Source organism: Symsagittifera roscoffensis, chromosome 6, assembly GCF_963678635.1.
Source record: "Symsagittifera roscoffensis chromosome 6, txSymRosc1.1, whole genome shotgun sequence".
NCBI classification, from domain to species: Eukaryota; Metazoa; Xenacoelomorpha; order Acoela; family Convolutidae; genus Symsagittifera; species Symsagittifera roscoffensis.
Window position 1 is genome coordinate 33,223,412 of NC_087067.1, and position 24,046 is coordinate 33,247,457.

Below are 24,046 nucleotides of genomic sequence, written 5' to 3' on the forward strand. Positions count from 1 at the left end.
GAGTGCATTCAAAGAAAACTTATCAAATAGATTTGAATACTTACCTATTTAATAAGTTTATCACAACAATTAGGCTAAAAGCAACTGACAGTATCCTGGCTGGTATTCAATCATATGCCACTTACAGTGGATGTGCGGCTATCATGCCATAGATGGTCATTCAAGGCACCTTGTACACGCTCCATAGGTTTTGACCAGCTGATTTGGCCATAAAACACATTGGGCCAAAAAAATTCCAAACAATGTCAATTTTCAGTTTTTTGTTTGAAATGCATAAATTATAACGTGAGCGTGCAAAATTTTACATGGTATAAGAGCATATTTTTACTCTCGCGCGAGGGCGAGTGTTTTAAAAGTAATGTACATAGACATAAGCTAGTAAGGATATAAATGAAAGCGGAGTAACTCAAATTCCTACGACCATACCATGTTGAATGCACCGGTTCTCGTCCGATCACCGAAGTTAAGCAACATTGGGCCTGGTTAGTACTTGGATGGGAGACCGCCTGGGAACACCAGGTAATGTAGGCTTTTATTTAAAGCAAAAGTAATTCTTTTACTTTTATGCGCTAAGAGTTATTGCTGTTTAAATTTCGGTGATGTCAAAAAGTTAAGCCTAATCGAGCGTGGTGCAAAAATTTTCAATGGGTCAAATTTTGGCCAAAACAAAAGAAAAACGGAAAATTTCTTTTGCAGTATCAATTATGTGTACAATCAGCTGCTGATAGGTCAAAAATAATGGAGATAACTTTTGGGGTCTTTGAGTTATAGCCTTTTGAACTTCGGTGATGTCAAAAAAATAAGCACAATCGAGCCTGGTGAATTGCGCGAACGGCCATAACTTGCCCAAAAATTTGAAAATTTCCACATTTTATTATTTGGATCACAAGATCATAGTCAAATCTTAGGGGACTGAAAAAATGAACCAAATGCCTCGGTCCAACACAAAGTTATAAGCTTTTGAAATCTCGGTGATACCAAAAAGTTAAGCCTAATCGAGCGTGGTGCAAAAAATGAAATTTTCAAAATTTTTGTTTTTTTTTTCTTTCAAAGTTCATTTTTTCATCTCGTTTCATAAATTTGAGCTCAGGAAAATTCCAACGAGCCCAAAACGACGTTTGTAGCTCAAGTGTACGTGGCGTAATCATCAGTTGAAAATTTGGGGGGACCCGAATTTCGGCCATTTTGGACGAAAATCGGCCTAAAAGCTAACATTTAAGTTAGTGCAATTTTTTTCTTGCATTTTTCAAGAGAATTGGGCTGCCCTCCGCTGTCGCAGAGTGCATTCAAAGAAAACTTATCAAATAGATTTGAATACTTACCTATTTAATAAGTTTATCACAACAATTAGGCTAAAAGCAACTGAGAGTATCCTGGCTGATATTCAATCATATGCCACTTACAGTGGATGTGCGGCTATCATGCCATAGATGGTCATTCAAGGCACCTTGTACACGCTCCATAGGTTTTGACCAGCCGATTTGGCCATAAAACACATTGGGCCAAAAAAATTCCAAACAATGTCAATTTTCAGTTTTTTGTTTGAAATGCATAAATTATAACGTGAGCGTGCAAAATTTTACATGGTATATGAGCATTTTTTTACTCTCGCGCGAGGGCGAGTGTTTTAAAAGTAATGTACATAGACATAAGCTAGTAAGGATAGAAATGAAAGCGGAGTTACTCAAATGCCTACGACCATACCATGTTGAATGCACCGGTTCTCGTCCGATCACCGAAGTTAAGCAACATTGGGCCTGGTTAGCACTTGGATGGGAGACCGCCTGGGAACACCAGGTGTTGTAGGCTTTTATTTAAAGCAAAAGTAATTCTTTTACTTTTATGCGCTAAGAGTTATTGCTGTTTAAAGTTCGGTGATGTCAAAAAGTTAGGCCTAATCGAGCGTGGTGCAAAAATTTTCAATGGGTCAAATTTTGGCCAAAACAAAAGAAAACCGGAAAACTTCTTTTGCAGTATCAATTTTGTGTACAATCAGCTGCTGATAGGTCAAAAATAATGGAGATAACTTTTGGGGTCTTTGAGTTATAGCCTTTTGAACTTCGGTGATGTCAAAAAAATAAGCCCAATCGAGCCTGGTGAGTTGCGCGAACGGCCATAACTTGCCCAAAAATTTTAAAATTTCCAAATTTTATTATTTGGATCACAAGATCATAGTCAAATCTTAGGGGACTGAGAAAATGAACCAAATTCGTCGGTCCAACACAAAGTTATAAGCTTTTGAAATCTCGGTGATACCAAAAAGTTAAGCCTAATCGAGCGTGGTGCAAAAAATGAAATTTTCAAAATTTTTGTTTTTTTTTGTCAAAGTTCATTTTTTTCATCTCGTTTCATAAATTTGAGCTTAGGACAATTCCAACGAGCCCAAAACGACGTTTGTAGCTCAAGTGTACGTGGAGTAATCATCAGTTGAAAATTTGGGGGGACCCGAATTTCGGCCATTTTGGACGAAAATCGGCCTAAAAGCTAACATTTAAGTTAGTGCAATTTTATTCTTGTATTTTTCAAGAGAATTGGGCTGCCCTCCGCTGTCGCAGAGTGCATTCAAAGAAAACTTATCAAATAGATTTGAATACTTACCTATTTAATAAGTTTATCACAACAATTAGGCTAAAAGCAACTGAGAGTATCCTGGCTGGTATTCAATCATATGCCACTTACAGTGGATGTGCGGCTATCATGCCATAGATGGTCATTCAAGGCACCTTGTACACGCTCCATAGGTTTTGACCAGCTGATTTGGCCATAAAACACATTGGGCCAAAAAAATTCCAAACAATGTCAATTTTCAGTTTTTTGTTTGAAATGCATAAATTATAACGTGAGCGTGCAAAATTTTACATGGTATATGAGCATATTTTTACTCTCGCGCGAGGGCGAGTGTTTTAAAAGTAATGTACATAGACATAAGCTAGTAAGGATAGAAATGAAAGCGGAGTAACTCAAATGCCTACGACCATACCATGTTGAATGCACCGGTTCTCGTCCGATCACCGAAGTTAAGCAACATTGGGCCTGGTTAGTACTTGGATGGGAGACCGCTTGGGAACACCAGGTGTTGTAGGCTTTTATTTAAAGCAAAAGTAATTCTTTTACTTTTATGCGCTAAGAGTTATTGCTGTTTAAAGTTCGGTGATGTCAAAAAGTTAAGCCTAATCGAGCGTGGTGCAAAAATTTTCAATGGGTCAAATTTTGGCCAAAACAAAAGAAAACCGAAAAATTTCTTTTGCAGTATCAATTTTGTGTACAATCAGCTGCTGATAGGTCAAAAATAATGGAGATAACTATTGGGGTCTTTGAGTTATAGCCTTTTGAATTTCGGTGATGTCAAAAAAATAAGCCCAATCGAGCCTGGTGAATTGCGCGAACGGCCATAACTTGCCCAAAAAATTTAAAATTTCCAAATTTTATTATTTGGATCACAAGATCATAGTCAAATCTTAGGGGACTGAGAAAATGAACCAATTTCGTCGGTCCAACACAAAGTTATAAGCTTTTCAAATCTCGGTGATACCAAAAAGTTAAGCCTAATCGAGCGTGGTGCAAAAAATGAAATTTTCAAAATTTTTTGTTTTTTTTTCGTTCAAAGTTCATTTTTTTCATCTCGTTTCATAAATTTGAGCTCAGGACAATTCCAACGAGCCCAAAACGACGTTTGTAGCTCAAGTGTACGTGGAGTAATCATCAGTTGAAAATTTGGGGGGACCCGAATTTCGGCCATTTTGGACGAAAATCGGCCTAAAAGCTAACTTTTAAATTAGTGCAATTTTTTTTCTTGCATTTTTCAAGAGAATTGGGCTGCCCTCCGCTGTCGCAGAGTGCATTCAAAGAAAACTTATCAAATAGATTTGAATACTTACCTATTTAATAAGTTTATCACAACAATTAGGCTAAAAGCAACTGACAGTATCCTGGCTGGTATTCAATCATATGCCACTTACAGTGGATGTGCGGCTATCATGCCATAGATGGTCATTCAAGGCACCTTGTACACGCTCCATAGGTTTTGACCAGCTGATTTGGCCATAAAACACATTGGGCCAAAAAAATTCCAAACAATGTCAATTTTCAGTTTTTTGTTTGAAATGCATAAATTATAACGTGAGCGTGCAAAATTTTACATGGTATAAGAGCATATTTTTACTCTCGCGCGAGGGCGAGTGTTTTAAAAGTAATGTACATAGAGATAAGCTAGTAAGGATATAAATGAAAGCGAAGTAACTCAAATGCCTACGAACATACCATGTTGAATGCACCGGTTCTCGTCCGATCACCGAAGTTAAGCAACATTGGGCCTGGTTAGTACTTGGATGGGAGACCGCCTGGGAACACCAGGTAATGTAGGCTTTTATTTAAAGCAAAAGTAATTCTTTTACTTTTATGCGCTAAGAGTTATTGCTGTTTAAATTTCGGTGATGTCAAAAAGTTAAGCCTAATCGAGCGTGGTGCAAAAATTTTCAATGGGTCAAATTTTGGCCAAAACAAAAGAAAAACGGAAAATTTCTTTTGCAGTATCAATTTTGTGTACAATCAGCTGCTGATAGGTCAAAAATAATGGAGATAACTTTTGGGGTCTTTGAGTTATAGCCCTTTGAATTTCGGTGATGTCAAAAAAATAAGCCCAATCGAGCCTGGTGAATTGCGCGAACGGCCATAACTTGCCCAAAAATTTGAAAATTTCCAAATTTTATTATTTGGATCACAAGATCATAGTCAAATCTTAGGGGACTGAAAAAATGAACCAATTTCGTAGGTCCAACACAAAGTTATAAGCTTTTGAAATCTCGGTGATACCAAAAAGTTAAGCCTAATCGAGCGTGGTGCAAAAAATGAAATTTTCAAAATTTTTGTTTTTTTTTCTAGAGAAGTTCATTTTTTTCATCTTGTTTCATAAATTTGAGCTCAGGACAATTCCAACGAGCCCAAAACGACGTTTGTAGCTCAAGTGTACGTGGAGTAATCATCAGTTGAAAATTTGGGGGGACCCGAATTTCGGCCATTTTGGACGAAAATCGGCCTAAAAGCTAACATTTAAGTTAGTGCAATTTTTTTCTTGCATTTTTCAAGAGAATTGGGCTGCCCTCCGCTGTCGCAGAGTGCTTTCAAAGAAAACTTATCAAATAGATTTGAATACTTACCTATTTAATAAGTTTATCACAACAATTAGGCTAAAAGCAACTGAGAGTATCCTGGCTGGTATTCAATCATATGCCACTTACAGTGGATGTGCGGCTATCATGCCATAGATGGTCATTCAAGGCACCTTGTACACGCTCCATAGGTTTTGACCAGCTGATTTGGCCATAAAACACTTTGGTTAAAAAAAATTCCAAACAATGTCAATTTTCAGTATTTTGTTTGAAATGCATAAATTATAACGTGAGCGTGCAAAATTTTACATGGTATAAGAGCATATTTTTACTCTCGCGCGAGGGCGAGTGTTTTAAAAGTAATGTACATAGACATAAGCTAGTAAGGATATAAATGAAAGCGGAGTAACTCAAATACCTACGACCATACCATGTTGAATGCACCGGTTCTCGTCCGATCACCGAAGTTAAGCAACATTGGGCCTGGTTAGTACTTGGATGGGAGACCGCCTGGGAACACCAGGTATTGTAGGCTTTTATTTAAAGCAAAAATAATTCTTTTACTTTTATGCGCTAAGAGTTATTGCTGTTTAAAGTTCGGTGATGTCAAAAAGTTAAGCCTAATCGAGCGTGGTGCAAAAATTTTCAATGGGTCAAATTTGGCCAAAACAAAAAAAAAACCGAAAAATTTCTTTTGCAGTATCAATTTTGTGTACAATCAGCTGCTGATAGGTCAAAAATAATGGAGATAACTTTTGGGGTCTTTGAGTTATAGCCTTTTGAATTTCGGTGATGTCAAAAAAATAAGCCCAATCGAGCCTGGTGAATTGCGCGAACGGCCATAACTTGCCCAAAAATTTTAAAATTTCCAAATTTTATTATTTGGATCACAAGATCATAGTCGAATCTTAGGGGACTGAGAAAATGAACCAATTTCGTCGGTCCAACACAAAGTTATAAGCTTTTGAAATCTCGGTGATACCAAAAAGTTAAGCCTAATCGAGCGTGGTGCAAAAAATGAAATTTTCAAAATTTTTTTTTTTTTTTTTTTTCGTTCAAAGTTCATTTTTTTCATCTTGTTTCATAAATTTGAGCTCAAGACAATTCCAACGAGCCCAAAACGACGTTTTTAGCTCAAGTGTACGTGGAGTAATCATCAGTTGAAAATTTGGGGGGACCCGAATTTCGGCCATTTTGGACGAAAATCGGCCTAAAAGCTAACTTTCAAGTTAGTGCAATTATTTTCTTGCATTTTTCAAGAGAATTGGGCTGCCCTCCGCTGTCGCAGAGTGCATTCAAAGAAAACTTATCAAATAGATTTGAATACTTACCTATTTAATAAGTTTATCACAACAATTAGGCTAAAAGCAACTGAGAGTATCCTGGCTGGTATTCAATCATATGCCACTTACAGTGGATGTGCGGCTATCATGCCATAGATGTTCATTCAAGGCACCTTGTACACGCTCCATAGGTTTTGACCAGCTGATTTGGCCATAAAACACATTGGGCCAAAAAAATTCCAAACAATGTCAATTTTCAGTTTTTTGTTTGAAATGCATAAATTATAACGTGAGCGTGCAAAATTTTACATGGTATAAGAGCATATTTTTACTCTTGCGCGAGGGCGAGTGTTTTAAAAGTAATGTTAATAGACATAAGCTAGTAAGGATATAAATGAAAGCGGAGTAACTCAAATGCCTACGACCATACCATGTTGAATGCACCGGTTCTCGTCCGATCACCGAAGTTAAGCAACATTGGGCCTGGTTAGTACTTGGATGGGAGACCGCCTGGGAACACCAGGTGTTGTAGGCTTTTATTTAAAGCAAAAGTAATTCTTTTACTTTTATGCGCTAAGAGTTATTGCTGTTTAAAGTTCGGTGATGTCAAAAAGTTAAGCCTAATCGAGCGTGGTGCAAAAATTTTCAATGGGTCAAATTTTGGCCAAAACAAAAGAAAACCGAAAAATTTCTTTTGCAGTATCAATTTTGTGTACAATCAGCTGCTGATAGGTCAAAAATAATGGAGATAACTTTCGGGGTCTTTGAGTTATAGCCTTTTGAATTTCGGTGATGTCAAAAAAATAAGCCCAATCGAGCCTGGTGAATTGCGCGAACGGCCATAACTTGCCCAAAAATTTTAAAATTTCCAAATTTTATTATTTGGATCACAAGATCATAGTCAAATCTTAGGGGACTGAGAAAATGAACCAATTTCATCAGTCCAACAAAAAGTTATAAGCTTTTGAAATCTCGGTGATACCAAAAATACAAGCCTAATCGAGCGTGGTGCAAAAAATGAAATTTTCAAAATTTTTGTTTTTTTTTCGTCGAAAATTCATTTTTTTCATCTTGTTTCATAAATTTGAGCTCAGGACTATTCCAACGAGCCCAAAACGACGTTTGTAGCTCAAGTGTACGTGGAGTAATCATCAGTTGAAAATTTGGGGGGACCCGAATTTCGGCCATTTTGGACGAAAATCGGCCTAAAATCTAACTTTTAAGTTAGTGCAATTTTTTTCTTGCATTTCTCAAGAGAATGGGGCTGCCCGTCGCTGTCGCAGAGTGCATTCAAAGAAAACTTATCAAATAGATTTGAATACTTACCTATTTAATAAGTTTATCACAACAATTAGGCTAAAAGCAACTGAGAGTATCCTGGCTGGTATTCAATCATATGCCACTTACAGTGGATGTGCGGCTATCATGTCATAGATGGTCATTCAAGGCACCTTGTACACGCTCCATAGGTTTTGACCAGCTGATTTGGCCATAAAACACATTGGGCCAAAAAAATTCCAAACAATGTCAATTTTCAGTTTTTTGTTTGAAATGCATAAATTATAACGTGAGCGTGCAAAATTTTACATGGTATATGAGCATATTTTTACTCTCGCGCGAGGGCGAGTGTTTTAAAAGTAATGTACATAGACATAAGCTAGTAAGGATATAAATGAAAGCGGAGTAACTCAAATGCCTACGACCATACCATGTTGAATGCACCGGTTCTCGTCCGATCACCGAAGTTAAGCAACATTGGGCCTGGTTAGTACTTGGATGGGAGACCGCCTGGGAACACCAGGTGTTGTAGGCTTTTATTTAAAGCAAAAGTAATTCTTTTACTTTTATGCGCTAAGAGTTATTGCTGTTTAAAGTTCGGTGATGTCAAAAAGTTAAGCCTAATCGAGCGTGGTGCAAAAATTTTCAATGGGTCAAATTTTGGCCAAAACAAAATAAAACCGAAATATTTCTTCAGCAGTATCAATTTTGTGTACAATCAGCTGCTGATAGGTCAAAAATAATGGAGATAACTTTTGGGGTCTTTGAGTTATAGCCTTTTGAATTTCGGTGATGTCAAAAAAATAAGCCCAATCGAGCCTGGTGAATTGCGCGAACGGCCATAACTTGCCCAAAAATTTTAAAATTTCCAAATTTTATTATTTGGATCACAAGATCATTGTCAAATCTTGGGGGGCTGAGAAAATGAACCAATTTCGTCGGTCCAACACAAAGTTATAAGCTTTTGAAATCTCGGTGATACCAAAAAGTTAAGCCTAATCGAGCGTGGTGCAAAAAATGAAATTTTCAAAATTTTTGTTTTTTTTCTTTCAAAGTTCATTTTTTTCATCTCGTTTCATAAATTTGAGCTCAGGACAATTCCAAGGAGCCCAAAACGACGTTTGTAGCTCAAGTTTACGTGGAGTAATCATCAGTTGAAAATTTGGGGGGACCCGAATTTCGGCCATTTTGGACGAAAATCGGCCTAAAATCTAACTTTTAAGTTAGTGCAATTTTTTTCTTGCATTTTTCAAGAGAATGGGGCTGCCCGTCGCTGTCGCAGAGTGCATTCAAAGAAAACTTATCAAATAGATTTGAATACTTACCTATTTAATAAGTTTATCACAACAATTAGGCTAAAAGCAACTGACAGTATCCTGGCTGGTATTCAATCATATGCCACTTACAGTGGATGTGCGGCTCTCATGCCATAGATGGTCATTCAAGGCACCTTGTACACGCTCCATAGGTTTTGACCAGCTGATTTGGCCATAAAACACATTGGGCCAAAAAAATTCCAAACAATGTCAATTTTCAGTATTTTGTTTGAAATGCATAAATTATAACGTGAGCGTGCAAAATTTTACATGGTATAAGAGCATATTTTTACTCTCGCGCGAGGGCGAGTGTTTTAAAAGTAATGTACATAGACATAAGCTAGTAAGGATATAAATGAAAGCGGAGTAACTCAAATGCCTACGACCAACCATGTTGAATGCACCGGTTCTCGTCCGATCACCGAAGTTAAGCAACATTGGGCCTGGTTAGTACTTGGATGGGAGACCGCCTGGGAACACCAGGTGTTGTAGGCTTTTATTTAAAGCAAAAGTAATTCTTTTACTTTTATGCGCTAAGAGTTATTGCTGTTTAAAGTTCGGTGATGTCAAAAAGTTAAGCCTAATCGAGCGTGGTGCAAAAATTTTCAATGGGTCAAATTTTGGCCAAAACAAAAGAAAACCGAAAAATTTCTTTTGCAGTATCAATTTTGTGTACAATCAGCTGCTGATAGGTCAAAAATAATGGAGATAAATTTTGGGGTCTTTGAGTTATAGCCTTTTGAATTTCGGTGATGTCAAAAAAATAAGCCCAATCGAGCCTGGTGAATTGCGCGAACGGCCATAACTTGCCCAAAAATTTTAAAATTTCCAAATTTTATTATTTGGATCACAAGATCATAGTCAAATCTTGGGGGACTGAGAAAATGAACCAATTTCGTCGGTCCAACACAAAGTTATAAGCTTTTGAAATCTCGGTGATACCAAAAAGTTAAGCTTAATCGAGCGTGGTGCAAAAAATGAAATTTTCAAATCTCGGTGATACCAAAAAGTTAAGCTTAATCGAGCGTGGTGCAAAAAAAGAAATTTTCAAAATTTTTGTTTTTTTTTCCGTTCAAAGTTCATTTTTTTCATCTCGTTTCATAAATTTGAGCTCAGGACAATTCCAACGAGCCCAAAACGACGTTTGTAGCTCAAGTGTACGTGGAGTAATCATCAGTTGAAAATTTGGGGGGACCCGAATTTCGGCCATTTTGGACGAAAATCGGCCTAAAAGCTAACTTTTAACTTAGTGCAATTTTTTTTCTTGCATTTTTCAAGAGAATTGGGCTGCCCTCCGCTGTCGCAGAGTGCATTCAAAGAAAGCTTATCAAATAGATTTGAATACTTACCTATTTAATAAGTTTATCAAAACAATTAGGCTAAAAGCAACTGACAGTATCCTGGCTGGTATTCAATCATATGCCACTTACAGTGGATGTGCGGCTCTCATGCCATAGATGGTCATTCAAGGCACCTTGTACACGCTCCATAGGTTTTGACCAGCTGATTTGGCCATAAAACACATTGGGCCAAAAAAATTCCAAACAATGTCAATTTTCAGTATTTTGTTTGAAATGCATAAATTATAACGTGAGCGTGCAAAATTTTACATGGTATAAGAGCATATTTTTACTCTCGCGCGAGGGCGAGTGTTTTAAAAGTAATGTACATAGACATAAGCTAGTAAGGATATAAATGAAAGCGGAGTAACTCAAATGCCTACGACCAACCATGTTGAATGCACCGGTTCTCGTCCGATCACCGAAGTTAAGCAACATTGGGCCTGGTTAGTACTTGGATGGGAGACCGCCTGGGAACACCAGGTGTTGTAGGCTTTTATTTAAAGCAAAAGTAATTCTTTTACTTTTATGCGCTAAGAGTTATTGCTGTTTAAAGTTCGGTGATGTCAAAAAGTTAGGCCTAATCGAGCGTGGTGCAAAAATTTTCAATGGGTCAAATTTTGGCCAAAACAAAAGAAAACCGAAAAATTTCTTTTGCAGTATCAATTTTGTGTACAATCAGCTGCTGATAGGTCAAAAATAATGGAGATAAATTTTGGGGTCTTTGAGTTATAGCCTTTTGAATTTCGGTGATGTCAAAAAAATAAGCCCAATCGAGCCTGGTGAATTGCGCGAACGGCCATAACTTGCCCAAAAATTTTAGAATTTCCAAATTTTATTATTTGGATCACAAGATCATAGTCAAATCTTGGGGGACTGAGAAAATGAACCAATTTCGTCGGTCCAACACAAAGTTATAAGCTTTTGAAATCTCGGTGATACCAAAAAGTTAAGCTTAATCGAGCGTGGTGCAAAAAATGAAATTTTCAAATCTCGGTGATACCAAAAAGTTAAGCTTAATCGAGCGTGGTGCAAAAAATGAAATTTTCAAAATTTTTGTTTTTTTTTTCCATCAAAGTTCATTTTTTTCATCTCGTTTCATAAATTTGAGCTCAGGACAATTCCAACGAGCCCAAAACGACGTTTGTAGCTCAAGTGTACGTGGAGTAATCATCAGTTGAAAATTTGGGGGGACCCGAATTTCGGCCATTTTGGACGAAAATCGGCCTAAAAGCTAACTTTTAAGTTAGTGCAATTTTTTTTCTTGCTTTTTTCAAGAGAATTGGGCTGCCCTCCGCAGTCGCAGAGTGCATTCAAAGAAAACTTATCAAATAGATTTGAATACTTACCTATTTAATAAGTTTATCACAACAATTAGGCTAAAAGCAACTGACAGTATCCTGGCTGGTATTCAATCATACGCCACTTACAGTGGATGTGCGGCTATCATGCCATAGATTGTCATTCAAGGCACCTTGTACACGCTCCATAGGTTTTGACCAGCTGATTTGGCCATAAAACACATTGGGCCAAAAAATTTCCAAACAATGTCAATTTTCAGTATTTTGTTTGAAATGCATAAATTATAACGTGAGCGTGCAAAATTTTACATGGTATAAGAGCATATTTTTACTCTCGCGCGAGGGCGAGTGTTTTAAAAGTAATGTACATAGAAATAAGCTAGTAAGGATATAAATGAAAGCGGAGTAACTCAAATGCCTACGACCATACCATGTTGAATGCACCGGTTCTCGTCCGATCACCGAAGTTAAGCAACATTGGGCCTGGTAAGTACTTGGATGGGAGACCGCCTGGGAACACCAGGTGTTGTAGGCTTTTATTTAAAGCAAAATTAATTATTTTACTTTTATGCGCTAAGAGTTATTGCTGTTTAAAGTTCGGTGATGTCAAAAAGTTAAGCCTAATCGAGCGTGGTGCAAAAATTTTCAATGGGTCAAATTTTGGCCAAAACAAAAGAAAACCGAAAAATGTTATTTGCAGTATCAATTTTGTGTACAATCAGCTGCTGATAGGTCAAAAATAATGGAGATAACTTTTGGGGTCTTTGATGTATAGCCTTTTGAATTTCGGTGATGTCAAAAAAATAAGCCCAATCGAGCCTGGTGAATTGCGCGAACGGCCATAACTTGCCCAAAAATTTTAAAATTTCCAAATTTTTTTATTTGGATCACAAGATCATAGTCAAATCTTGGGGGACTGAGAAAATGAACCAATTTCGTCGGTCCAACACAAAGTTATAAGCTTTTGAAATCTCGGTGATACCAAAAAGTTAAGCTTAATCGAGCGTGGTGCAAAAAATGAAATTTTCAAATCTCGGTGATACCAAAAAGTTAAGCTTAATCGAGCGTGGTGCAAAAAATGAAATTTTCAAAATTTTTGTTTTTTTTTCCATCAAAGTTCATTTTTTTCATCTCGTTTCATAAATTTGAGCTCAGGACAATTCCAACGAGCCCAAAACGACGTTTGTAGCTCAAGTGTACGTGGAGTAATCATCAGTTGAAAATTTGGGGGGACCCGAATTTCGGCCATTTTGGACGAAAATCGGCCTAAAAGCTAACTTTTAAGTTAGTGCAATTTTTTTTCTTGCTTTTTTCAAGAGAATTGGGCTGCCCTCCGCAGTCGCAGAGTGCATTCAAAGAAAACTTATCAAATAGATTTGAATACTTACCTATTTAATAAGTTTATCACAACAATTAGGCTAAAAGCAACTGACAGTATCCTGGCTGGTATTCAATCATACGCCACTTACAGTGGATGTGCGGCTATCATGCCATAGATTGTCATTCAAGGCACCTTGTACACGCTCCATAGGTTTTGACCAGCTGATTTGGCCATAAAACACATTGGGCCAAAAAATTTCCAAACAATGTCAATTTTCAGTATTTTGTTTGAAATGCATAAATTATAACGTGAGCGTGCAAAATTTTACATGGTATAAGAGCATATTTTTACTCTCGCGCGAGGGCGAGTGTTTTAAAAGTAATGTACATAGAAATAAGCTAGTAAGGATATAAATGAAAGCGGAGTAACTCAAATGCCTACGACCATACCATGTTGAATGCACCGGTTCTCGTCCGATCACCGAAGTTAAGCAACATTGGGCCTGGTAAGTACTTGGATGGGAGACCGCCTGGGAACACCAGGTGTTGTAGGCTTTTATTTAAAGCAAAATTAATTATTTTACTTTTATGCGCTAAGAGTTATTGCTGTTTAAAGTTCGGTGATGTCAAAAAGTTAAGCCTAATCGAGCGTGGTGCAAAAATTTTCAATGGGTCAAATTTTGGCCAAAACAAAAGAAAACCGAAAAATGTTATTTGCAGTATCAATTTTGTGTACAATCAGCTGCTGATAGGTCAAAAATAATGGAGATAACTTTTGGGGTCTTTGATGTATAGCCTTTTGAATTTCGGTGATGTCAAAAAAATAAGCCCAATCGAGCCTGGTGAATTGCGCGAACGGCCATAACTTGCCCAAAAATTTTAAAATTTCCAAATTTTTTTATTTGGATCACAAGATCATAGTCAAATCTTGGGGGACTGAGAAAATGAACCAATTTCGTCGGTCCAACACAAAGTTATAAGCTTTTGAAATCTCGGTGATACCAAAAAGTTAAGCTTAATCGAGCGTGGTGCAAAAAATGAAATTTTCAAATCTCGGTGATACCAAAAAGTTAAGCTTAATCGAGCGTGGTGCAAAAAATGAAATTTTCAAAATTTTTGTTTTTTTTTCCATCAAAGTTCATTTTTTTCATCTCGTTTCATAAATTTGAGCTCAGGACAATTCCAACGAGCCCAAAACGACGTTTGTAGCTCAAGTGTACGTGGAGTAATCATCAGTTGAAAATTTGGGGGGACCCGAATTTCGGCCATTTTGGACGAAAGTCGGCCTAAAAGCTAACTTTTAAGTTAGTGCAATTTTTTTTCTTGCTTTTTTCAAGAGAATTGGGCTGCCCTCCGCTGTCGCAGAGTGCATTCAAAGAAAACTTATCAAATAGATTTGAATACTTACCTATTTAATAAGTTTATCACAACAATTAGGCTAAAAGCAACTGACAGTATCCTGGCTGGTATTCAATCATACGCCACTTACAGTGGATGTGCGGCTATCATGCCATAGATTGTCATTCAAGGCACCTTGTACGCGCTCCATAGGTTTTGACCAGCTGATTTGGCCATAAAACACATTGGGCCAAAAAATTTCCAAACAATGTCAATTTTCAGTATTTTGTTTGAAATGCATAAATTATAACGTGAGCGTGCAAAATTTTACATGGTATAAGAGCATATTTTTACTCTCGCGCGAGGGCGAGTGTTTTAAAAGTAATGTACATAGAAATAAGCTAGTAAGGATATAAATGAAAGCGGAGTAACTCAAATGCCTACGACGATACCATGTTGAATGCACCGGTTCTCGTCCGATCACCGAAGTTAAGCAACATTGGGCCTGGTAAGTACTTGGATGGGAGACCGCCTGGGAACACCAGGTGTTGTAGGCTTTTATTTAAAGCAAAATTAATTCTTTTACTTTTATGCGCTAAGAGTTATTGCTGTTTAAAGTTCGGTGATGTCAAAAAGTTAAGCCTAATCGAGCGTGGTGCAAAAATTTTCAATGGGTCAAATTTTGGCCAAAACAAAAGAAAACCGAAAAATGTTATTTGCAGTATCAATTTTGTGTACAATCAGCTGCTGATAGGTCAAAAATAATGGAGATAACTTTTGGGGTCTTTGAGTTATAGCCTTTTGAATTTCGGTGATGTCAAAAAAATAAGCCCAATCGAGCCTGGTGAATTGCGCGAACGGCCATAACTTGCCCAAAAATTTTAAAATTTCCAAATTTTATTATTTGGATCACAAGATCATAGTCAAATCTTGGGGGACTGAGAAAATGAACCAACTTCGTCGGTCCAACACAAAGTTATAGGCTTTTGAAATCTCGGTGATACCAAAAAGTTAAGCCTGATCGAGCGTGGTGCAAAAAATGAAATTTTCAAATTTTTTTTTTTTCGTTCAAAGTTCATTTTTTTCATCTTGTTTCATAAATTTGAGCTCAGGAAAATTCCAACGAGACCAAAACGACGTTTGTAGCTCAAGTGTACGTGGAGTAATCATCAGTTGAAAATTTGGGGGGACCCGAATTTCGGCCATTTTGGACGAAAATCGGCCTAAAAGCTAACTTTTCAGTTAGTGCAATTTTTTTTCTTGCATTTTTCAAGAGAATTGGGCTGCCCTCCGCTGTCGCAGAGTGCATTCAAAGAAAACTTATCAAATAGATTTGAATACTTACCTATTTAATAAGTTTATCACAACAATTAGGCTAAAAGCAACTGACAGTATACTGGCTGGTATTCAATCATATGCCACTTACAGTGGATGTGTGGCTATCATGCCATAGATGGTCATTCAAGGCACCTTGTACACGCTCCATAGGTTTTGACCAGCTGATTTGGCCATAAAACACATTGGGCCAAAAAAATTCCAAACAATGTCAATTTTCAGTTTTTTGTTTGAAATGCATAAATTATAACGTGAGCGTGCAAAATTTTACATGGTATAAGAGCATATTTTTACTCTTGCGCGAGGGCGAGTGTTTTAAAAGTAATGTACATAGACATAAGCTAGTAAGGATATAAATGAAAGCGGAGTAACTCAAATGCCTACGACCATACCATGTTGAATGCACCGGTTCTCGTCCGATCACCGAAGTTAAGCAACATTGGGCCTGGTTAGTACTTGGATGGGAGACCGCCTGGGAACACCAGGTGTTGTAGGCTTTTATTTAAAGCAAAAGTAATTCTTTTACTTTTATGCGCTAAGAGTTATTGCTGTTTAAAGTTCGGTGATGTCAAAAAGTTAAGCCTAATCGAGCGTGGTGCAAAAATTTTCAATGGGTCAAATTTTGGCCAAAACAAAAGAAAACCGAAAAATTTCTTTTGCAGTATCAATTTTGTGTACAATCAGCTGCTGATAGGTCAAAAATAATGGAGATAACTTTTGGGGTCTTTGAGTTATAGCCTTTTGAATTTCGGTGATGTCAAAAAAATAAGCCCAATCGAGCCTGGTGAATTGCGCGAGCGGCCTTAACTTGCCCAAAAATTTTAAAATTTCCAAATTTTATTATTTGGATCACAAGATCATAGTCAAATCTTAGGGGACTGAAAAAATGAACCAATTTCGTAGGTCCAACACAAAGTTATAAGCTTTTGAAATCTCGGTGATACCAAAAAGTTAAGCCTAATCGAGCGTGGTGCAAAAAATGAAATTTTCAAAATTTTTGTTTTTTTTCTACAGAAGTTCATTTTTTTCATCTTGTTTCAAAAATTTGAGGTCAGGACTATTCCAACGAGCCCAAAACGACGTTTGTAGCTCAAGTGTACGTGGAGTAATCATCAGTTGAAAATTTGGGGGGACCCGAATTTCGGCCATTTTGGACGAAAATCGGCCTAAAATCTAACTTTTAAGTTAGTGCAATTTTTTTCTTGCATTTTTCAAGAGAATGGGGCTGCCCGTCGCTGTCGCAGAGTGCATTCAAAGAAAACTTATCAAATAGATTTGAATACTTACCTATTTAATAAGTTTATCACAACAATTAGGCTAAAAGCAACTGAGAGTATCCTGGCTGGTATTCAATCATATGCCACTTACAGTGGATGTGCGGCTATCATGTCATAGATGGTCATTCAAGGCACCTTGTACACGCTCTATAGGTTTTGACCAGCTGATTTGGCCATAAAACACATTGGGCCAAAAAAATTCCAAACAATGTCAATTTTCAGTTTTTTGTTTGAAATGCATAAATTATAACGTGAGCGTGCAAAATTTTACATGGTATATGAGCATATTTTTACTCTCGCGCGAGGGTGAGTGTTTTAAAAGTAATGTACATAGACATAAGCTAGTAAGGATATAAATGAAAGCGGAGTAACTCAAATGCCTACGACCATACCATGTTGAATGCACCGGTTCTCGTCCGATCACCGAAGTTAAGCAACATTGGGCCTGGTTAGTACTTGGATGGGAGACCGCCTGGGAACACCAGGTGTTGTAGGCTTTTATTTAAAGCAAAAGTAATTCTTTTACTTTTATGCGCTAAGAGTTATTGCTGTTTAAAGTTCGGTGATGTCAAAAAGTTAAGCCTAATCGAGCGTGGTGCAAAAATTTTCAATGGGTCAAATTTTGGCCAAAACAAAATAAAACCGAAATATTTCTTCAGCAGTATCAATTTCGTGTACAATCAGCTGCTGATAGGTCAAAAATAATGGAGATAACTTGTGGGGTCTTTGAGTTATAGCCTTTTGAATTTCGGTGATGTCAAAAAAATAAGCCCAATCGAGCCTGGTGAATTGCGCGAACGGCCATAACTTGCCCAAAAATTTTAAAATTTCCAAATTTTATTATTTGGATCACAAGATCATAGTCAAATCTTAGAGGACTGAGAAAATGAACCAATTTCGTCGGTCCAACACAAAGTTATAAGCTTTTGAAATCTCGGTGAAACCAAAAAGTTAAGCCTAATCGAGCGTGGTGCAAAAAATGAAATTTTCAAAATTTTTGTTTTTTTTTTTCGTTCAAAGTTCATTTTTTTCATCTTGTTTCATAAATTTGAGCTCAGAAAAAATCCAACGAGCCCAAAACGACGTTTGTAGCTCAAGTGTACGTGGAGTAATCATCAGTTGAAAATTTGGGGGGACCCGAATTTCGGCCATTTTGGACGAAAATCGGCCTAAAAGCTAACTTTTAAATTAGTGCAATTTTTTTCTTGCATTTTTCAAGAGAATTGGGCTGCCCTCCGTTGTCGCAGAGTGCATTCAAAAAAACTTCTCAAATAGATTTGAATACTTACCTATTTAATAAGTTTATCACAACAATTAGGCTAAAAGCAACTGAGAGTATCCTGGCTGGTATTCAATCATATGCCACTTACAGTGGATGTGCGGCTATCATGCCATAGATGGTCATTCAAGGCACCTTGTACACGCTCCATAGGTTTTGACCAGCTGATTTGGCCATAAAACACATTGGGCCAAAAAAATTCCAAACAATGTCAATTTTCAGTATTTTGTTTGAAATGCATAAATTATAACGTGAGCGTGCAAAATTTTACATGGTATAAGAGCATATTTTTACTCTCGCGCGAGGGCGAGTGTTTTAAAAGTAATGTACATAGACATAAGCTAGTAAGGATATAAATGAAAGCGGTGTAACTCAAATGCCTACGACCATACCATGTTGAATGCACCGGTTCTCGTCCGATCACCGAAGTTAAGCAACATTGGGCCTGGTTAGTACTTGGATGGGAGACCGCCTGGGAACACCAGGTGTTGTAGGCTTTTATTTAAAGCAAAAGTAATTCTTTTACTTTTATGCGCTAAGAGTTATTGCTGTTTAAAGTTCGGTGATGTCAAAAAGTTAAGCCTAATCGAGCGTGGTGCAAAAATTTTCAATGGGTCAAATTTTGGCCCAAACAAAAGAAAACCGAAAAATTTCTTTTGCAGTATCAATTTTTCGTACAATCAGCTGCCGATAGGTCAAAAATAATGGAGATAACTTTTGGGGTCTTTGAGTTGTAGCCTTTTGAACTTCGGTGATGTCAAAAAAATAAGCCCAATCGAGCCTGGTGAATTGCGCGAACGGCCATAACGTGCCCAAAAATTTTAAAATTTCCAAATTTTATTATTTGGATCACAAGATCATTGTCAAATCTTGGGGGACTGAGAAAATGAACCAATTTCGTCGGTCCAACACAAAGTTATAAGCTTTTGAAATCTCGGTGATACCAAAAAGTTAAGCCTAATCGAGCGTGGTGCAAAAAATGAAATTTTCAAAATTTTTGTTTTTTTTTCATTCAAAGTTCATTTTTTTCATCTTGTTTCATAAATTTGAGCTCAGGACAATTCCAACGAGCCCAAAACGACGTTTGTAGCTCAAGTGTACGTGGAGTAATCATCAGTTGAAAATTTGGGGGGACCCGAATTTCGGCCATTTTGGACGAAAATCGGCCTAAAAGCTTAATTTTTAACTTAGTGCAATTTTTTTTCTTGCATTTTTCAAGAGAATTGGGCTGCCCTCCGCTGTCGCAGAGTGCATTCAAAGAAAACTTATCAAATAGATCTGAATACTTACCTATTTAATAAGTTTATCACAACAATTAGGCTAAAAGCAACTGACAGTATCCTGGCTGGTATTCAATCATATGCCACTTACAGTGGATGTGCGGCTCTCATGCCATAGATGGTCATTCAAGGCACCTTGTACACGCTCCATAGGTTTTGACCAGCTGATTTGGCCATAAAACACATTGGGCCAAAAAAATTCCAAACAATGTCAATTTTCAGTATTTTGTTTGAAATGCATAAATTATAACGTGAGCGTGCAAAATTTTACATGGTATAAGAGCATATTTTTACTCTCGCGCGAGGGCGAGTGTTTTAAAAGTAATGTACATAGACATAAGCTAGTAAGGATATAAATGAAAGCGGAGTAACTCAAATGCCTACGACCAACCATGTTGAATGCACCGGTTCTCGTCCGATCACCGAAGTTAAGCAACATTGGGCCTGGTTAGTACTTGGATGGGAGACCGCCTGGGAACACCAGGTGTTGTAGGCTTTTATTTAAAGCAAAAGTAATTCTTTTACTTTTATGCGCTAAGAGTTATTGCTGTTTAAAGTTCGGTGATGTCAAAAAGTTAAGCCTAATCGAGCGTGGTGCAAAAATTTTCAATGGGTCAAATTTTGGCCAAAACAAAAGAAAACCGAAAAATTTCTTTTGCAGTATCAATTTTGTGTACAATCAGCTGCTGATATGTCAAAAATAATGGAGATAAATTTTGGGGTCTTTGAGTTATAGCCTTTTGAATTTCGGTGATGTCAAAAAAATAAGCCCAATCGAGCCTGGTGAATTGCGCGAACGGCCATAACTTGCCCAAAAATTTTAAAATTTTCAAATTTTATTATTTGGATCACAAGATTATAGTCAAATCTTGGGGGACTGAGAAAATGAACCAATTTCGTCGGTCCAACACAAAGTTATAAGCTTTTGAAATCTCGGTGATACCAAAAAGTTAAGCTTAATCGAGCGTGGTGCAAAAAATGAAATTTTCAAATCTCGGTGATACCAAAAAGTTAAGCTTAATCGAGCGTGGTGCAAAAAAAGAAATTTTCAAAATTTTTGTTTTTTTTTCGTTCAAAGTTCATTTTTTTCATCTCGTTTCATAAATTTGAGCTCAGGACAATTCCAACGAGCCCAAAACGACGTTTGTAGCTCAAGTGTACGTGGAGTAATCATCAGTTGAAAATTTGGGGGGACCCGAATTTCGGCCATTTTGGACGAAAATCGGCCTAAAAGCTAACTTTTAACTTAGTGCAATTTTTTTTCTTGCATTTTTCAAGAGAATTGGGCTGCCCTCCGCTGTCGCAGAGTGCATTCAAAGAAAGCTTATCAAATAGATTTGAATACTTACCTATTTATTAAGTTTATCAAAACAATTAGGCTAAAAGCAACTGACAGTATCCTGGCTGGTATTCAATCATATGCCACTTACAGTGGATGTGCGGCTCTCATGCCATAGATGGTCATTCACGGCTCCTTGTACACGCTCCATAGGTTTTGACCAGCTGATTTGGCCATAAAACACATTGGGCCAAAAAAATTCCAAACAATGTCAATTTTTAGTATTTTGTTTGAACTGCATAAATTCTAACGTGAGCGTGCAAAATTTTACATGGTATAAGAGCATATTTTTACTCTCGCGCGAGGGCGAGTGTTTTAAAAGTAATGTACATAGACATAAGCTAGTAAGGATATAAATGAAAGCGGAGTAACTCAAATGCCTACGACCAACCATGTTGAATGCACCGGTTCTCGTCCGATCACCGAAGTTAAGCAACATTGGGCCTGGTTAGTACTTGGATGGGAGACCGCCTGGGAACACCAGGTGTTGTAGGCTTTTATTTAAAGCAAAAGTAACTCTTTTACTTTTATGCGCTAAGAGTTATTGCTGTTTAAAGTTCGGTAATGTCAAAAAGTTAAGCCTAATCGAGCGTGGTGCAAAAATTTTCAATGGGTCAAATTTTGGCCAAAACAAAAGAAAACCGAAAAATTTCTTTTGCAGTATCAATTTTGTGTACAATCAGCTGCTGATAGGTCAAAAATATTGGAGATAAATTTTGGGGTCTTTGAGTTATAGCCTTTTGAATTTCGGTGATGTCAAAAAAATAAGCCCAATCGAGCCTGGTGAATTGCGCGAACGGCCATAACTTGCCCAAAAATTTTAAAATTTCCAAATTTTATTATTTGGATCACAAGATCATAGTCAAATCTTGGGGGACTGAGAAAATGAACCAATTTCGTCGGTCCAACACAAAGTTATAAGCTTTTGAAATCTCGGTGATACCAAAAAGTTAAGCTTAATCGAGCGTGGTGCAAAAAATGAAATTTTCAAATCTCGGTGATACCAAAAAGTTAAGCTTAATCGAGCGTGGTGCAAAAAATGAAATTTTCAAAATTTTTGTTTTTTTTTCGTTCAAAGTTCATTTTTTTCATCTCGTTTCATAAATTTGAGCTCAGGAAAATTCCAACGAGCCCAAAACGACGTTTGTAGCTCAAGTGTACGTGGAGTAATCATCAGTTGAAAATTTGGGGGGACCCGAATTTCGGCCATTTTGGACGAAAATCGGCCTAAAAGCTAACTTTTAAGTTAGTGCAATTTTTTTTCTTGCTTTTTTCAAGAGAATTGGGCTGCCCTCCGCTGTCGCAGAGTGCATTCAAAGAAAACTTATCAAATAGATTTGAATACTTACCTATTTAATAAGTTTATCACAACAATTAGGCTAAAAGCAACTGACAGTATCCTGGCTGGTATTCAATCATACGCCACTTACAGTGGATGTGCGGCTATCATGCCATAGATTGTCATTCAAGGCACCTTGTACACCCTCCATAGGTTTTGACCAGCTGATTTGGCCATAAAACACATTGGGCCAAAAAAATTCCAAACAATGTCAATTTTCAGTATTTTGTTTGAAATGCATAAATTATAACGTGAGCGTGCAAAATTTTACATGGTATAAGAGCATATTTTTACTCTCGCGCGAGGGCGAGTGTTTTAAAAGTAATGTACATAGAAATAAGCTAGTAAGGATATAAATGAAAGCGGAGTAACTCAAATGCCTACGACCATACCATGTTGAATGCACCGGTTCTCGTCCGATCACCGAAGTTAAGCAACATTGGGCCTGGTAAGTACTTGGATGGGAGACCGCCTGGGAACACCAGGTGTTGTAGGCTTTTATTTAAAGCAAAATTAATTCTTTTACTTTTATGCGCTAAGAGTTATTGCTGTTTAAAGTTCGGTGATGTCAAAAAGTTAAGCCTAATCGAGCGTGGTGCAAAAATTTTCAATGGGTCAAATTTTGGCCAAAACAAAAGAAAACCGAAAAATGTTATTTGCAGTATCAATTTTGTGTACAATCAGCTGCTGATAGGTCAAAAATAATGGAGATAACTTTTGGGGTCTTTGAGTTATAGCCTTTTGAATTTCGGTGATGTCAAAAAAATAAGCCCAATCGAGCCTGGTGAATTGCGCGAACGGCCATAACTTGCCCAAAAATTTTAAAATTTCCAAATTTTATTATTTGGATCACAAGATCATAGTCAAATCTTGGGGGACTGAGAAAATGAACCAACTTCGTCGGTCCAACACAAAGTTATAGGCTTTTGAAATCTCGGTGATACCAAAAAGTTAAGCCTGATCGAGCGTGGTGCAAAAAATGAAATTTTCAAATTTTTTTTTTCGTTCAAAGTTCATTTTTTTCATCTTGTTTCATAAATTTGAGCTCAGGAAAATTCCAACGAGCCCAAAACGACGTTTGTAGCTCAAGTGTACGTGGAGTAATCATCAGTTGAAAATTTGGGGGGACCCGAATTTCGGCCATTTTGGACGAAAATCGGCCTAAAAGCTAACTTTTCAGTTAGTGCAATTTTTTTTCTTGCATTTTTCAAGAGAATTGGGCTGCCCTCCGCTGTCGCAGAGTGCATTCAAAGAAAACTTATCAAATAGATTTGAATACTTACCTATTTAATAAGTTTATCACAACAATTAGGCTAAAAGCAACTGACAGTATCCTGGCTGGTATTCAATCATATGCCACTTACAGTGGATGTGCGGCTATCATGCCATAGATGGTCATTTAAGGCACCTTGTACACGCTCCATAGGTTTTGACCAGCTGATTTGGCCATAAAACACATTGGGCCAAAAAAATTCCAAACAATGTCAATTTTCAGTATTTTGTTTGAAATGCATAAATTATAACGTGAGCGTGCAAAATTTTACATGGTATAAGAGCATATTTTTACTCTCGCGCGAGGGCGAGTGTTTTAAAAGTAATGTACATAGACATAAGCTAGTAAGGATATAAATGAAAGCGGAGTAACTCATATGCCTACGACCATACCATGTTGAATGCACCGGTTCTCGTCCGATCACCGAAGTTAAGCAACATTGGGCCTGGTTAGTACTTGGATGGGAGACCGCCTGGGAACACCAGGCGTTGTAGGCTTTTATTTAAAGCAAAAGTAATTCTTTTACTTTTATGCGCTAAGAGTTATTGCTGTTTAAAGTTCGGTGATGTCAAAAAGTTAAGCCTAATCGAGCGTGGTGCAAAAATTTTCAATGGGTCAAATTTTGGCCAAAACAAAAGAA

The 24,046-nt window shown here is 37.2% G+C and overlaps 19 non-coding genes across 19 annotated transcripts; all 19 read left to right on the forward strand.

The window, feature by feature from the left end:
- The first annotated feature begins 412 nt into the window (after positions 1 to 412).
- On the forward strand, positions 413 to 531 carry LOC134849206 (5S ribosomal RNA). The gene has a single exon (XR_010163244.1). It is a non-coding gene; the product is annotated as a 5S ribosomal RNA (ribosomal RNA).
- Positions 532 to 1,690: 1,159 nt separating this feature from the next.
- LOC134849142 (5S ribosomal RNA) lies at positions 1,691 to 1,809 on the forward strand. The gene has a single exon (XR_010163181.1). It is a non-coding gene; the product is annotated as a 5S ribosomal RNA (ribosomal RNA).
- Positions 1,810 to 2,966: 1,157 nt separating this feature from the next.
- On the forward strand, positions 2,967 to 3,085 carry LOC134850189 (5S ribosomal RNA). The gene has a single exon (XR_010164160.1). It is a non-coding gene; the product is annotated as a 5S ribosomal RNA (ribosomal RNA).
- A 1,161-nt stretch (positions 3,086 to 4,246) lies between these two features.
- LOC134849188 (5S ribosomal RNA) lies at positions 4,247 to 4,365 on the forward strand. Its single transcript, XR_010163226.1, has one exon. It is a non-coding gene; the product is annotated as a 5S ribosomal RNA (ribosomal RNA).
- A 1,159-nt stretch (positions 4,366 to 5,524) lies between these two features.
- On the forward strand, positions 5,525 to 5,643 carry LOC134849126 (5S ribosomal RNA). Its single transcript, XR_010163166.1, has one exon. It is a non-coding gene; the product is annotated as a 5S ribosomal RNA (ribosomal RNA).
- Positions 5,644 to 6,807: 1,164 nt separating this feature from the next.
- On the forward strand, positions 6,808 to 6,926 carry LOC134850155 (5S ribosomal RNA). The gene has a single exon (XR_010164128.1). It is a non-coding gene; the product is annotated as a 5S ribosomal RNA (ribosomal RNA).
- A 1,159-nt stretch (positions 6,927 to 8,085) lies between these two features.
- On the forward strand, positions 8,086 to 8,204 carry LOC134850167 (5S ribosomal RNA). Its single transcript, XR_010164139.1, has one exon. It is a non-coding gene; the product is annotated as a 5S ribosomal RNA (ribosomal RNA).
- Positions 8,205 to 9,362: 1,158 nt separating this feature from the next.
- On the forward strand, positions 9,363 to 9,480 carry LOC134849180 (5S ribosomal RNA). The gene has a single exon (XR_010163218.1). It is a non-coding gene; the product is annotated as a 5S ribosomal RNA (ribosomal RNA).
- A 1,222-nt stretch (positions 9,481 to 10,702) lies between these two features.
- LOC134849181 (5S ribosomal RNA) lies at positions 10,703 to 10,820 on the forward strand. Its single transcript, XR_010163219.1, has one exon. It is a non-coding gene; the product is annotated as a 5S ribosomal RNA (ribosomal RNA).
- A 1,222-nt stretch (positions 10,821 to 12,042) lies between these two features.
- Positions 12,043 to 12,161, forward strand: LOC134850204 (5S ribosomal RNA). Its single transcript, XR_010164174.1, has one exon. It is a non-coding gene; the product is annotated as a 5S ribosomal RNA (ribosomal RNA).
- Positions 12,162 to 13,382: 1,221 nt separating this feature from the next.
- Positions 13,383 to 13,501, forward strand: LOC134850205 (5S ribosomal RNA). Its single transcript, XR_010164175.1, has one exon. It is a non-coding gene; the product is annotated as a 5S ribosomal RNA (ribosomal RNA).
- A 1,221-nt stretch (positions 13,502 to 14,722) lies between these two features.
- On the forward strand, positions 14,723 to 14,841 carry LOC134849033 (5S ribosomal RNA). Its single transcript, XR_010163077.1, has one exon. It is a non-coding gene; the product is annotated as a 5S ribosomal RNA (ribosomal RNA).
- Positions 14,842 to 15,997: 1,156 nt separating this feature from the next.
- Positions 15,998 to 16,116, forward strand: LOC134850180 (5S ribosomal RNA). The gene has a single exon (XR_010164151.1). It is a non-coding gene; the product is annotated as a 5S ribosomal RNA (ribosomal RNA).
- A 1,158-nt stretch (positions 16,117 to 17,274) lies between these two features.
- LOC134850192 (5S ribosomal RNA) lies at positions 17,275 to 17,393 on the forward strand. Its single transcript, XR_010164162.1, has one exon. It is a non-coding gene; the product is annotated as a 5S ribosomal RNA (ribosomal RNA).
- A 1,160-nt stretch (positions 17,394 to 18,553) lies between these two features.
- Positions 18,554 to 18,672, forward strand: LOC134850203 (5S ribosomal RNA). The gene has a single exon (XR_010164173.1). It is a non-coding gene; the product is annotated as a 5S ribosomal RNA (ribosomal RNA).
- A 1,161-nt stretch (positions 18,673 to 19,833) lies between these two features.
- LOC134849182 (5S ribosomal RNA) lies at positions 19,834 to 19,951 on the forward strand. The gene has a single exon (XR_010163220.1). It is a non-coding gene; the product is annotated as a 5S ribosomal RNA (ribosomal RNA).
- A 1,221-nt stretch (positions 19,952 to 21,172) lies between these two features.
- On the forward strand, positions 21,173 to 21,290 carry LOC134849184 (5S ribosomal RNA). Its single transcript, XR_010163222.1, has one exon. It is a non-coding gene; the product is annotated as a 5S ribosomal RNA (ribosomal RNA).
- A 1,221-nt stretch (positions 21,291 to 22,511) lies between these two features.
- On the forward strand, positions 22,512 to 22,630 carry LOC134850206 (5S ribosomal RNA). The gene has a single exon (XR_010164176.1). It is a non-coding gene; the product is annotated as a 5S ribosomal RNA (ribosomal RNA).
- A 1,154-nt stretch (positions 22,631 to 23,784) lies between these two features.
- Positions 23,785 to 23,903, forward strand: LOC134848922 (5S ribosomal RNA). The gene has a single exon (XR_010162973.1). It is a non-coding gene; the product is annotated as a 5S ribosomal RNA (ribosomal RNA).
- Positions 23,904 to 24,046: the final 143 nt, after the last annotated feature.